This window comes from Lissotriton vulgaris, chromosome 8 (assembly GCF_964263255.1).
Source record: "Lissotriton vulgaris chromosome 8, aLisVul1.2, whole genome shotgun sequence".
NCBI lineage: Eukaryota > Metazoa > Chordata > Amphibia > Caudata > Salamandridae > Lissotriton > Lissotriton vulgaris.
Window position 1 is genome coordinate 1,329,443,140 of NC_141696.1, and position 14,835 is coordinate 1,329,457,974.

A 14,835-nucleotide genomic window follows, 5' to 3' on the forward strand; every position below is an offset into this window, starting at 1 on the left:
GGCAATGCAAAGTTCTACACCAGGGATGCATCATGAAGCGGTCCCAATGCATCAGTTCTGCTGGAACCACAGTTGGGCTGGCAGAGCACCTTCAGGCCTACTTCTAAGGGTCCAGGACTGAGATAGCACCACTTGGGAGGGTAAGACTAACAGCTGGCAGAGTCTGGCTGCTGGATGCAGGTTCAGTCCTTCTCGCTCAGGCAGGAGGTCAGCACAGCAGGGCAACAAAGTGGCAGTCCTTCTTGCAGCAGAGCAGCAAATGGCTTCCTTATTCTGAGTCTTCCACAGGTCTAGATGTGTACTGAAGAGTTGAGGTAGGAGATGCTTCTAGAGGTTTCCACTCCCAGAGGTGCCTGGAATTTCCTGCCTCCTTGCCCTGGCCCCATATAGTCTGTGGTCAAAATAGACTAGTGTCAAACCCTTTTGTGAGAGTGTTCAAGCGGAGCCTTTGTGATGTACAAGTGTGGTAGGTGGCAGCTCCTGACCCTCGTTAACTCAGTGGCCCATCCTGCCAACACCTAGCTTCCCTCTGTCTTACTCTCTGGGAGCAATATACAAAGACCCACTACCAGCTATACCTAGTCATGTGAGCCAGGGACAGTCTGCAGGAACCCAATATTTAGGATAAGAAAATGCCAACTTTCTAAAAGTAGCTTTTTCAGAATTGTGACAAAAAATCTGACTTTACCATTAAAGAGGGCTTTTAATTCCAATTCTTGATTTTTAATTGCAATTCTTTAGACAGCAAACTCGATCTGTCTGCCTGCTCCCAATTGAAAGTTATCATGTATTAAATGTTATAAGGTAACCCAATGTTATCCTATAGGAGAAGTATGCCTTACAGTGGTGAAAAAATAATTTAGGAGTGTTTCACTGCCAGAACATGTAAAACTGAAAAGTACATGTCCAACTTTTTAAATACACTTTACCCTGCCCTCTGGGCTGTGTAAGCCCACCCTAGGGGGGGCGGGACTTATATGTATTAAAAGGGGAGGTTTGGGCTTGGTAAGAGGGTTACAAATGGTTGTGTGACAGAACCACGCATGCGATTACCACCCATGCCGGTTCCACGCAGAATGAACCCCGCAATTCATAACCATGCATATGCCTTTACCACGCATGCCTTTACAATGCAATATGCATTGTTAAGGCATATATGGCAAAGACATAATCATGGTTAAGACTTTTCAGGTAAGTGTAAGTACCCCTGATCCCTGCCCCCGCTCTGAGCCCTAAAACGGCCCCTCAAAACCCCGCCCTGAGACCTAAAACCAACCGCTTCCTCTAAACACTAAAAACTTTCCTACCCCCAAGACCTAAAAAGTACCCCAATCCCTGCCCCCACCCTGAGACCTAAAACTACCCCTCCGTCCTGAACACTAACTCCATCCCCCGAGCCATAAAAGCGTCCCTGTCCCCACTAAACCCTAAAAACTACCAGATCCTCCTAGTCTTAAAGCCTTTCCCTACCCCACCCTAAGACTTAAAAACTACCCGACCCAACAAGCCCTAAAAATGACCCCAACCCGAGTCCTAATATCGTCCTCGACCCCCCCCCCCACCCTGAAAACTACCCCAACCCTTAAAATCTGCCCCACCTCCCAAAACCCGCCTAGGTCTCATTTACCTCACTGCGTCCTCTTCTGATTCTTCCTGCTTCCACCCATTCCAACATCTAGACCGCGCACTGCCATAACCATGCATATGCATGGTTTAGTCATATACGTGGGTAAGGCAAGCGTGGTAGTGCTTGCGTTGTTGGGACAAGTGTGGCTCTGCCAGCATTGTTCTGTCCGTTTCCTGTTCAAAACTCCACACACAGTCTATATGACAGGCCTAAGATGTGTTTAGAGGGCTTTTTAAGTGGGTGGCACAATAAGTGTTGCAGCCCCACTAGTAGCATTTAAATTACAGTAGTATCACTTTATCAGGGACTTATAAGTAACTTAAATATGCCAACCGGGTATGAGTCACATTTACTGTGTTTAAAGGAGAGAGCACAAGCACTTTAGCACTGGTTGGCAGTCCTAAAGCCAGAAAAAAACTAAGTCAGCAAAAATAGGAGGCTGGAAGGCAAAAAGCTGGGGGAAAGCCACACCAAGGATATCAGGTCTGACACTGGGGACTGACATTGAAGCTCATCTGTATGAGGGTAACTGACACCTAAGCCCAAGAGCAGTTTGACAAGCTACACTGCACAGGAGCATCCTATATTTTACTAGAGGGACCGTCTGAAAACTCCCAAGCGAGGGCCAAATAACAGGGCAACTCCAGCAGCATTATTCATTAGCAGGTTTTTAGGGACCAGAGAACCATTGTGCTTGCCTGCTTGACATATTCACACCTGGTGGTCACTTTGACTCACATTCTGCTGAAACGGCCAGTTAGAGAGAGCCTCCAAAATGAAGCTCTCTTTCTTCATTTACAAAATTCCTGCTTCCACTCTCCAACCAGTCATACCCAGTTCAATCTCCAATGACACCACTTCTTCAATTCTCAGTTAACTGCAGCACTCACTACAGCTGCTGATGTTGTGACCTTTTAGTATTACCAACAGTCACACAATGGTTGCACCAACACCATGCTAAGGTGAGACAACATAACCTCCAATGTGGTAAAGTTGTTCCAACAGTGTCTGTCTTTGCTTAAGAAGAAAATAACAAATGACTGCATAGTTTCAAGACCAAGAACGTTTTATTTACTTCCACAGTTGGAGATCCCCCCAGAATTGCCTCAACCTCCTCTCCAGGATACAATCTACCTATACATATAGTGTAGGCAGATTGCATCTATTTGTGAGAGCTTGCATGAGGCATGTTACAGTAGACATTATGGAAATAAGGGAGAAGAAAGTCAGCTATCTCCCAGGGGCTCTATCTGGCTTTCCCTAGTATGTGTACAATGGTTACTATCTCTTTCATAGCCCTGAAGATTCTTATTGTTGCCCCTCACCTTCACCCTACTTCCACCCCTATCCCATACGTTTACCCTCTCCTGCTACCCCATCTCTATTATCTATCCCATTTCCTTCCTCTCTGCATGCCTTCCTTTTGCCAACTACAGACAAATAACTTTTGGTTCTACCAGTGACATATTAGCATTCGGATGAAGATCATCCCATTCACAAGTCTCCTTCCTCAATGTATCTATCGTGTACCCTTGGTTGCTCTCTGATTGGCCCTCTTTTCTATCTCTCATGTTCCCCTTAGAACTTTGAAATGACCATACGGTGATACAAATGATAATCATTGTATAATATAACTCTTCTGGACCGTACAAAACCTCCTTAAACACATCTGCATGGCTTTCTCTGTCCTTTCTTCCTCCTTTACTGTCCATACTTTGTCATTGACTACAATTCCAACATAAGACTTCACTCTGTGTATGCTGCTTCAAGCACTCAAGCACCAGAGTAGAATTATTCAGTTGAATCATTGGTGACAAAGATTCTCCCCCACCACTATGTATAATGTATTGTATCTATATTTATAATGCACTGTACCTATCAAGTTGTAATCTATTTTGTAGTATACACAAATACCCATATATTTCTCAGGGAGCTGCAAAATACAAATATTTTTGAGGGAAAAGAAGTATATTCATATTGTTATTATCATTTTATTTTTCTCGTTAAGTTTTTCCCCTTTTGAATTTTCCATGTTTGCTTATTTAGCTCTATGTTGCAAACATCACTGTGCACCTGTTCTGTTGTTATTTTTTACAAAATGATAATTAAGCCTGCTTGCATAAATCCATTTTTTGCAATATGATTTGAATTTTCATTCCAGTGATTGTTTTCAGATAATGAACATGGCTTTCTAGTAATTCATATCTTGACATCACTTGGGCTCACATGCATCATTGTAACATTTTTGCGATTTCTTAATTGCGAAAATTAAGGAATCGCAATTAAGAAATCGCAAAATGCTATGCATTAAAAAATCGCAATATTTTTTGCGATTCAGTGTTTTTCCTTAATTGCGATTCACAATTTGCGAATCGCAATTAAGGAAAATACTTCCCATTGATTCCTATGGGCCAAAAGGCCCATAGGAATGAATGGGAAGGCATTCACATTTTGCGAATTTCAAATTGCGATTCGCAAAATGTGAATGCAATTTCAAGGGTGCAGGTGGGGTCCAAAGAACCCCTCCCTGCACCCCTGACATTTAATTTTAAGTGCAATTTACACACACACATGAACCAAGGACATGTGTGTGTGTAAATTAAAACGTTCAAATCTGCAAGTTTGAAAGTTTTCGGTAAATTAGCATGAAGTTCAACTTCATGCTAATTTACCCCTTCCAAAGTGCGAATTCGCAATTTAAAAATAATCATGCATTGCATTTAAGAAATCTGAAATTGCGATTTCTTAAATGCAATCGCAATTTTAGAAATCGCAACATGGTTGCGATTCCTAAAATTGCGAAATGCAATATGCATTCCAAACTAGTCAATTGCATTCGCAAACAGCCGAAAATTGCGATTCGCACAGTTTGCGAATGCAATTGGCTTTAATGCATGTGGGCATTGATTTTAAACAATAAGCAATGTTTCATACAATGTAAGGAAGTGAAAGGTTAGAATGGCTTTACTACTAATTCTTTATTTTGAAAATGTTTAAACATGTTCAAGCAGAATATACAAAGTAGAACTAAGACTTTAAAAAAAAGAAATTGTCTTATTACTTAGAGAGGAATTTTGTTCCAGGGATTGGAGACTGAGGGTCATATAAAAAAAGCTATGATCACCTTTCTTTGCTGAAGACTAGGGGAAAGGCATATCCAGCCTTGCCAACTTGCAGATGCACACGGAAACAGCAGCTTCCCAAGAGAAACCTCGGATCCGCTGACCTCACCCTCGCCGAAACCCAGCGCATCTTGAGAGCCAGAACAGGTGGAAGAGCCTTCTCCTACATCGCGGCCAAGACCTGGAATGAGCTCTCGATCAGCATCAGACTCACCCCCTCCCTGCACATCTTCAGGAAAACACTAAAGACCTGGGGGTAGATGTATCAATGTACGCGTTTGCGATTTCTTATTTGCGATTTTTTGCGAGTCGCAAATTAGATATCGCTATATGCGATGTATGTAGATTTTGCCGAATTTTCTGAGATTTCTTAAATATCGCAGATTATTCTGCAAATGTTTTGCGATTTCTTATTTTGCGAAATTCGCAAAATAAGAAATTGCAAAAACGGGAATCTGCAATGCAGGAACAAGCTGATGACATCACAGTCAGGAAGTCTTATTGATTACCTGCACCTGCTTGCCTGAGTCACACCCAGTGGCAGTAGGAAGATTGTTTGGCAGCTGTGCAGACCTGTTTTCTTGCAGCATGGAGCCTGAAAATTCACAAGGAGGTTCTTCTGGAGAAAAAAGAAAAAGAAAACAGAAATTTTCAGAGAAGGAGCTGGAAACTCTCATTGAAGAGATGGCTTGCAACCATGAGTTGCTATTTAGGAAGCAAGCATTGAAAGTTCCTGAGGCTAGAAAAAGGAAAATTTGGCTTGAGATCCAGGAAAAAGTTAATTCAGTTGGAGTTACCCCAAGAACCATCGAAGAACTTCACAAAAGGTGGTATAACATGCGCCTACGGTCCAAAGAAAAACTTGCTGCAAGGATAAAGGAAGCAGGCAAGACAGGCGGGGGAACATCCACTGCTGACCAGCCCACTCCTCATAAGGAGCTTGTAGAGGCAACTCTCTTGCCTGAGAGTGTTAGTGGGGTTGCACAAATTGACACCTCTGAGCCTGGACAAGGAGCAGAAGGTAAGAAGGATGTATGTATGTGTGTGCAGTTGTGGGTCATGCATGTAGTCTAAGTTAGAGGCTCTTCAGAGTCTGTACCCATTGAAGATAGGTACCCTGCGTCTTACTCAGTTGGAATTCTCTTTTCACTGAAGATTAGCATTTCCAATCCTTCTTTTCATGAGAAAAGAAATGTAAAGCATTTCGAAATGTCCTGAAAAACACCCCAAAGACGTAGTTTTTCCCCAAAATTAGGAACACTTTATTTAAATCAAAAAGAAAAGCACACAACAATCTCATATGTCTCTATCTACATCCACAGCACATGCAGAACATTCCAGGGAGGATATTGAAGACACTGCGTCGCATTTTCAGGACTTGTCAGCTGCTGAAGAAAGTGTAAATGAGGAGGTGGACTCCATTACAATTGTAAGGCCAAAAAGAAGACATGTGGCCCCTCTTCCTCCTTTTGAAGACAAAGAAATGGAACCTGAAGGGTCAAGAGACAGTGCACAGGAGGCAGTGGTTAGATCTGACCATACAGAGCAAACTAATGCACATAGAAGGAGAGCCTACACATTACACAGATCAAGGGCCAGCAGGGTTGGTGTAGCGGACACTCCTACTGTGTTTGGTGGTTTAGAGCAGGACATGTTGGACGTGCAGCGGAAGCAGCACAAGGCCCTAAGATCAATCAACAACCAGCATACAAAGTTAAATAGGAGCAATGCTGGCATGGGTGAAGGTATGAGGCAAATATCTGCCTCCATGGATAGACTTTGTTTGGCCATAGAGCGGTCAGAAGAATCAAGGAACAGGGCAGCACGCCATGCACATTCCAGGATGCTTGGTTACTCTAAAGCAATAAACAGACTGTGCAGTGTTACATCCAACTTCACTAGGTGCAGTGTTACCATGCAGCGCATGGTTAGTGAATGCACCCGGAGTGTGGCAAAAGGGTTAGATAAAGTGACATCTGCAGTCAAATTGCTGCAAACTGCTAACTCTGGTGCAGGTGCACTTTTTGATCATGGTGACACAGAGGAGACGTCAAGTAGGAGCAGTAGTAATCCTACACCTACTTCTGACATTAGTCAGCGCAGGAGTGGTAGGAATGCGACCCCTGCTACAACAAGTAGGAGCATGGAAGCAGTACAGCGCTCTACCAATAGGCAGCACAGAAAGTAATCTTTTCCTCCTGTCATAAGTTAACATAGAAAAGATAAGAACTTACATTATCTTACTGGAAATAGTGGAATTACCTGTGTAGTAACAGGTCAAGTTTGAGAATACCAGTATGACTTTTGTTTGTGAAATTAAAAAAGTATACTTTGGTAAATCACTTATGTTTGCTGCTTTTCATTCTTACCTAAAAGTAATTGTGTGTTATCTCAGCACGTCTTTGCCGTCCTGCTGCTGCTCCTACTCCTGCAGCAACTCTTCTTTGGGGGATATTTCTTCATTATCAGATGTATCTGAGTCACTCAATTCCAAATGTGTTCCTTTTCTCATGGCCATGTTATGTAACATAGCACAGCTAGTTATAATTTTGCAGCACATAGCTGGATTATATTGTAAAGCACCACCACTTCTGTGAATCCTACGAAACCGGCTTTTTAATATTCCAAAAGTCCTTTCTATGACCCCACGTGTTGAACGGTATGCCTTATTATATCTCCTTTCATGTACATTTGCTGGATTTAAATATGGGGTCAAGATGAAATCACGTACAGCATAGGCACTATCAACTGCATGTAAAGAATTAAATAAGGACAATTCATAAAAGTATAACAGTTACTTTTGTAACAATAAGTATTATTATAAATGTATATTTACCAAGTAGAAAACCCTCTCCAAATTGGCCAGCACTCAAACATCTATGCAGTCCACTGTGCCTAAAAATATATGAGTCAGGAGTGCTTCCTGGGTATTGAGCCACAATATCAGTGATTATGTACTTTGCATTGCACACCATTTGAATGTTGAGGGAATGGTAACATTTCCTATTTCTATAAACAAATTCTGTGGCAGCAGGTGGAGTGATGGCAATATGGGTGCCATCTATGCATCCAATCACATGTGGGAAATTAGCAATTTGATAAAATTCTAATTTTGAATATTGAATATCTTGTAGATTGCTGGAGAGGTAGATATGATGCTGAAGCCTACTCGTCATTGCTTCCAGGAAAACTCTAAAAAAATGTGAGAGTGCACTCTGAGACACACCTCCAACCTCTGCAATAACCCTTTGAAAAGAACTAGATGCCAAAAGGTGCAGGGAATACAATACCTGTACATGTGTAGGAATTGAATGTGTTCTGTTTGTTTCATGTTCCAAAAATGTCTTCAATTCATCAATTAGGTCCAAAATGGTGTGTGGATGCAGCCTGTATTTTAAAAAAATGTCCTCTTCTGTTTGCTGGAAAAGCATTATCCGCAGTCTGAAGATTCTCTCCTGCCTCTGTCTCCTCTGTGCAAGAGCTTGAATGCGCAGCCTCCTAGCTATCAGGTAAAGTCCAGCCATTGTGTTTGAGAAAAATGCATTATGAGGTCTTTTTTATACTTTCAACTAGGTTACCACCTGACTGATGTTAGTGTTAATTGCGATTTCATAATTTGCGAATTTCGTGTATTCGCAATTAGTGATATTTTCATATATCTCTTTGCGATTTCTAATGCAAAACAGAAACCGTGCAAATGTAGAAATTGCAAAAAAATTCCCAGATTTCTACGAATCGCAAGTAAGTAATCGCAAGAATTGCGATTTCTTATTTTGCGATGCGATTTGTTACATACATCGCGAACATCTATTTTTTTGTCGCAAACGGTGAATTTTAGCGATTCGCAGTGCTTGCGACAAAAAATAGCTTGATACATCTAGGCCCTAGCTCTTCGACTGAAAGGAGCTGACAAAACCCCCCCCAGCACCTTGCGACCCTCCCAGGTGAGTAGCACGCTTACAATTCCCCTGATTGATTGATTATTTGATTGATTGCTGAACATTTGTTCCATTGTTTAGAAAAGGTATGCAAATGTGAACCCTCATTGCAACTGGAATTTTCGTATGGAAAGGTCTGTTTGGGGATATTGATATAATGGAGATATACAATAGCATCATTTTACAATGTTTCCTATTATTCCACCTCTTGTGAAGTATTATTGACACTATCTATTTGTAAAATAGTCACTATTCATATTGTGTGCACTGGGATAGGATTTGATTTCAATAAATCTTGAAAGTATAATCCTAGTTTCCTAGAGTTCTTAAGTGAGCCTATTTATGATGGGTTTCACTAACTATTCGTGTGAAGTCTGAAAGGGTTTGTTGTTACCTGAAAAACAAATCCCTCGACTAATGCTCAGTTAGTTACGGGAGGGTTACAGTTCACTGGATTCTCTGTCTCATGTTGGTATCTTGACAAAGGGCCTGATTTAGAATCCTCGAATCCAACAACTCCCTCGATCCCTCACAGTCCGGCTTTCAAGCCAAACACAGCACCAAAACCGCCCTCATCGCAGCAACAGACGACATCCGAACACTACTCGACAATGGAGAAACAGTGGCCCTCATTCTACTCGACCTCTCAGTCGCCTTCGACACTGTCTGTCACAGCACACTCATACAACGCCTCAGCAACATCGGCATAAAAGGAAAAGCCTTGGACTGGATCATCTCGTTCCTAGCTGGGAGAACTCAGAGAGTCCGACTTCCCCCATTCAAATCAGAGGCCACCAAAGTAATTTGCGGTGTACCACAAGGATCATCACTCAGTCCCACCCTCTTCAACAATTACATGAGTCCACTCGCTTCCATCGCGCGTCAACACAACCTTAACATCATCTCCTATGCTGACGACACCCAGCTGATCCTTTTCCCCACCAAAGACCCCAACACCGCCAAAACCAATCTTCACGAAGGCATGAAAGAAGTAGCCGTATGGATGAAAAACAGCAGCCTTAAACTTAACTCAGACAAAACGGAAGTGCACATCCTAGGATCATCCCCCTCTGCCTGGGACGACTCTTGGTGGCCTTTGGATCTGGGCTCAGCACCCATACCCACAGACCACGCACGTAACCTTGGCTTCATCCTAGACTCCTCACTCTCGATGACCAAACAAGTCAACGCCGTCTCATCCTCCTGCTTCAACGTACTTCGTATGCTCAAAAAATCTTCCATTGAATCCACGCCGAGACAAGGAAGACTGTCACCCACGCACTGGTTACGAGTCGACTAGACTACGGAAACACACTCTACGCTGGAATTACAGCCAAATTACAGAAAAAACTCCAACGCATCCAAAACGCATCAGCGAGACTCATCTTGGACATCCCTCGCCAAGATCACATTACCGGCCACCTGAAAGACCTCCACTGGCTTCCCGTCAACAAGAGAATAACATTCCGTCTCCTCACCCACGCACACAAGGCCCTCTACAAACTAGGGCCCGAATGCCTCAACACTCGACTATCCTTCTACACACCCACCCGCCAACTAAGATCCTCCAATCAAGGCCTCGCCGCAGTTCCGCATATCCAAAGATCCACCATGGGAGGTAGATCCTTCTCCTTCTTGGTGGCCAAGACCTGGAACTCACTCCCCACTCACCTCCGCCTTACACAGAACCACATCTCCTTCAGAAAAGAACTTAAAACCTGGCTATTCGATAAATAATGAACCCCCTCCCCAAGCTCCTTGAGACCCTCTGGGTGAGTAGTGCACTATATAAATTCTTGAACTTGAACTTGAACTTATAAATATTCTGTCCGCCAAAATATAAATCCCATAGGATATTATGGGATTTATATTTCGGCGGATGGGATATCCATTACCATTGTGACGGAGTAACCCGTCCGTCAAAATCTAAATTAGGCCTTATGACCTAAGGGCCAGATGTTCTCTAAAACCCAATTTCAAGCTGCGTACTGGAAAGAAACCCAGAAAACATATCTATATTTTTTATAAAAGTTAAAAAGAAGTCATCTAACCAGAGCACATAATGAAGAACTTTCCATACTGTAGCACCTAAACTAAGAAAAAAAGCATACTTTTTGCGGTCTTCCTACAGACATCTTCACCTCTCTGTTGCTGACAGCTCCGCATACAGTACTACAGTGAATCGGTTTTGGGTCAACATCTTGCTCATGATTAGATAAATATCTTGTCTATTTCTTTTTCCTGCTGTTGACTGGAAGTCTTTCCTCTTTATATCCTGCTTTTGGGAGTAACCAATTAGACGGCATCTGCATATTACAGATCTTGGCTTGCTGAGTGCCTATGCAGCATTCACGTTAAAGGAAGACTATAGCAGCAAAATAACTCTTCGGCATAGTATGAGACCTAAGGGAGGGTGGGCAGGCAGTGGCTTCTCCGGCCTGCAAAGTGTCAGCACTCTTTCCCAATTCAAGTAGACAGCCATTTTTTTCTGCTTGTCGAGTGCCCTGAACTGATGGCAGTAGGCTACACAAAATACTTTCGAGGTCAACTGCAGCAGGGACAGTTAAAAGAAGATCCCAAAGGAAGCAACCTTGTCTTGCAACATTGTAGTGGAGGGTTTGCCCTATGCTATACTCAGTTTGCATCCAGACCTCCTCCTATTTAGTTCCTTCCTCGTGCCAGCTAGTTTCCCTGCTTAAAGACATGCACCTAGTTCTTACCTTGTCTGCTCCTGCCAACTCCTCATTCCTCCTCAGTCACTCTGCTTGTAAAGCCAGCTGTAGCTAAATGTAGTGTAAGTTGCAATAAAGGTTCTGAGTCTGCATAGCCGTACCATTGGTGGGATGTGATCTCTTTTCCTACCCTACTGCATTTTTATTATTGTCATGTGGCCAAATGTGTACAGAACCAAAGATCTTAGGTCTCAGGGGAGAATTGGGACTAAACATCAAGGTTTTTGAGCATGTAATTTTTTGATCCAGACTCCTACTCTTACTTATCGCTGGCCCTCTGGTCTACACCTCCAGCATGAACTTTGCTAATGCTGGATGTTTTTAAAACTGCATCAGCATTGCAAAAGCTAATAGAAGCAGCCAGACATGTTGAAAGTGTACTTACTATACTTTCAAGATCGCTGTCATGTTGTGTGATGTGACATGGTATGACGCAACATGGTGGCCTTCTTGACAGTATAAAAAAGTTATGTTCAATACTTTCATGTTGGCTGCACTGTTATACCATGACACGTGTGACGTAACATGGCTACTATTTTGAAAGTATTGAAAACATATTTTCAAGAAAGCCAGTCTCTGGGTTTATCTTTGCCAATGCCAGCAATATATTACAAGCACTGCAAGGCCAATAGCAGCAACCAAAAAGCATTGGAAAAGCGAGACCGATTTGCTTTGCCTGTGCTTGTTTTGTAAAACAATGAATCTGAAGAAGATTTAAGCACCGCAAGGATAAGAATCTAGAAGATCTATACAGTATTTACTTTTTATGAAATGGGCTATATTTCAAAGGACAGGTCCTATGTTAAATACTGGATCTTAAATAGGAGATACTATTTTACTGAGAAATTGTGAATCATAGAAGTGCACAAAAAGTTTGAGAACCCTACAATGAAACAGGGTGCAGCCTTCTGCATCGACAGGAATGTATTTATTTAGCATTTAAAGGAACTCAGGTACAGCTCTTTGCTGAAGTCTTGGTGCAAGCTGCTACTCCAGTGGAAACAAAATTTACCACGAAGTCTAAACCACGTACTACCTTTTCAACGTGGTCTGTACAAAGACCCATCTTTACTACTGCATTCCTTTACCATGCAAGTCTTTACAACTACTTGCCATAGAGGAAGAAGTGTTGGACTTCAAAGTCAACACTTTGCCTACTGTTGCCTAGACTGGAGTTGAAATAGCAATTTATACCTCACCAAAGTCCACCACTTTACCCTAAGGCAAAGTGGTTTTGCGTTGTAAAGACTTGCGTGGTAAAGGAATGCTGTGGGAAAGATGAGTCGTTGTAAAGCCATGCATTGTAATGGATTGCATGGCTTTGTCATACATCCCTCTTCCAGTGAAGCTAATGGTCAGTCACCCTTTGTGAGAGCTGTCAATTTTTCAGAGTAGGCGTTAGTGCTAAGCCATGATAACAGCTAAAGTGGAAAATCAAAAAAATGACTATTTTTTGGATCACATTCGTCTGTGTTCTACTTAAATAACTCATGAACAGTAGTTTGATCATATGTCGGAAAAGCTTATTAATGTGTTAAACTGGCCCCTTTGTAGCATTTTTAGTTAGGTCTGACAGATTCCAGTTTCTTTGGAAATGTGGTGAAGCAGAGGGTTGGGACAGCCATGTACTCACTGAGTGACGAAAAGTGGGAGACTCTTAGAAAAATGTTAAAGGTGAGTGGTCACCTTGTCCACATGCACATACTAAGTATTATCTTGAACTCGCCACAACTCTTTCATGACAAATGAATAGCTTGGATTTGGAGGTGCTGACTGGCAGGCACAATAGTCTGAGAAAAAAAAGGGCGTCGAAGTCAAGCATAGAAGAATGACTGTATTGTAAATCCTCAGGGAACCTGTATACTCATTCACATCTATAGATTTAAATAATTGACAGAGCTCTTAAACACACCCAATTAATACAAAATTACGCACATCTAACATGTACATATAAATAAATATAAAAACAAAAAAAAAATACAGCTCTAAAAACACACCATGGCCATCAATCACATTATCATAACCCACACAGGAAAATAGATCTCAAGCATTGAAGAATGAATATATGGCTTTACATCGTCCTTACATCGCTAGAAAGACTTTCCTTTTTGTAATCTTACCAAAGAATGTGTGTTTTTGTAAGAACTACTTAACCCTATAGAATGACTTCTGTGTATTCTGTAAGCATTAGTAACAGTTTGAGTCTTACTTATTATTTTATTGTATAGAGTGATGCAGCTTAGACTATCTTTATTAAGGTTGTGTTATCGCTTTAAACATGCCAGTGAAATTGTGTGGGTGGGTGAAAGTAATCAGAGACTAGCAGTGAAATCAGAGGATTACAGTGAGCTGAAACCATACATGACAGCGAGGGCAGAGGGAACCAAGGTACTATGGGCCACATGTACGTAAGTTAGAAAGTGTGAGTTCTAAATTGTGATTCCTTGTATGAAACTCTATTGAGTTTCATTTTCAAATCCCAGAGGGCAGCAAGTAGACCTACCTCATTATTATTCATGAGGTAGGTCACAATTTGCGATCCTTTGGGAATTGCTAAAACACAGGGATGGTGGCCTGCTGGGGACAGCAGACCACCATGTCTGTGTTTGGTTTTAAATAAAGCAAAGATTCAGTGAGAGGGTTCTTGCGAAACCCAAAAGGACAAGGCACCAGGTGTAACTCGAGTTCAAATTTATTATTCCCTTTTGGTACACCTATACGGACAACATAAATAATACACACATCATATGTTTTCTTTAAAACAATGGAAAGAGCTTTCCAAAGGCAAAAACATACGTTATTAAATACATTAATTCGTAAACATATATCAACTGAACATCATGTAAATCATCAAAGCTTTATCAAGACAGTGTTCAGTGCAATACAAATTTAATGGCAACCAGGGCGTCAACACATTTTGGTGGATTAAACTAATGAAACTACCTTCCTCTGGATCAAAAACTATTTTTGCTCTCCTCTCCTTTAAGATCTGTTGATTGATTAAAGAACAGGTAGTTTTTGGTCCTGAGGAAGGTGGTTTCATTATTTTAATCAACCAAAACGCGTCGACACCCTCGTTCTCATTTAAATGTGATTGTCTTTTGGGAAGCTCTTTCCATTGTTCTAAAACACCATAAGAAATATTTATTATTTATGTTTTTAGCAATGTTTTGATATATGTATGAATCCGTTTCCTTTTTATTAAATAGTATTTATAAGTGTTTTAATATCCGGTTCAGTTTTGTGTCTGTAAACTGGAGTGGGAAATAAGTGAGAATATGTGGAATGTTTCCGTATAGGTGTACCAAAAGGGAATTATATATTTGATCTTTAAATAAAGCAAAACATTTTTTGAATGAAGCCCTTAAAAGAAAACAGGATGGGTATCTAAAAGAAAAATGAAATGTTTTATTTTT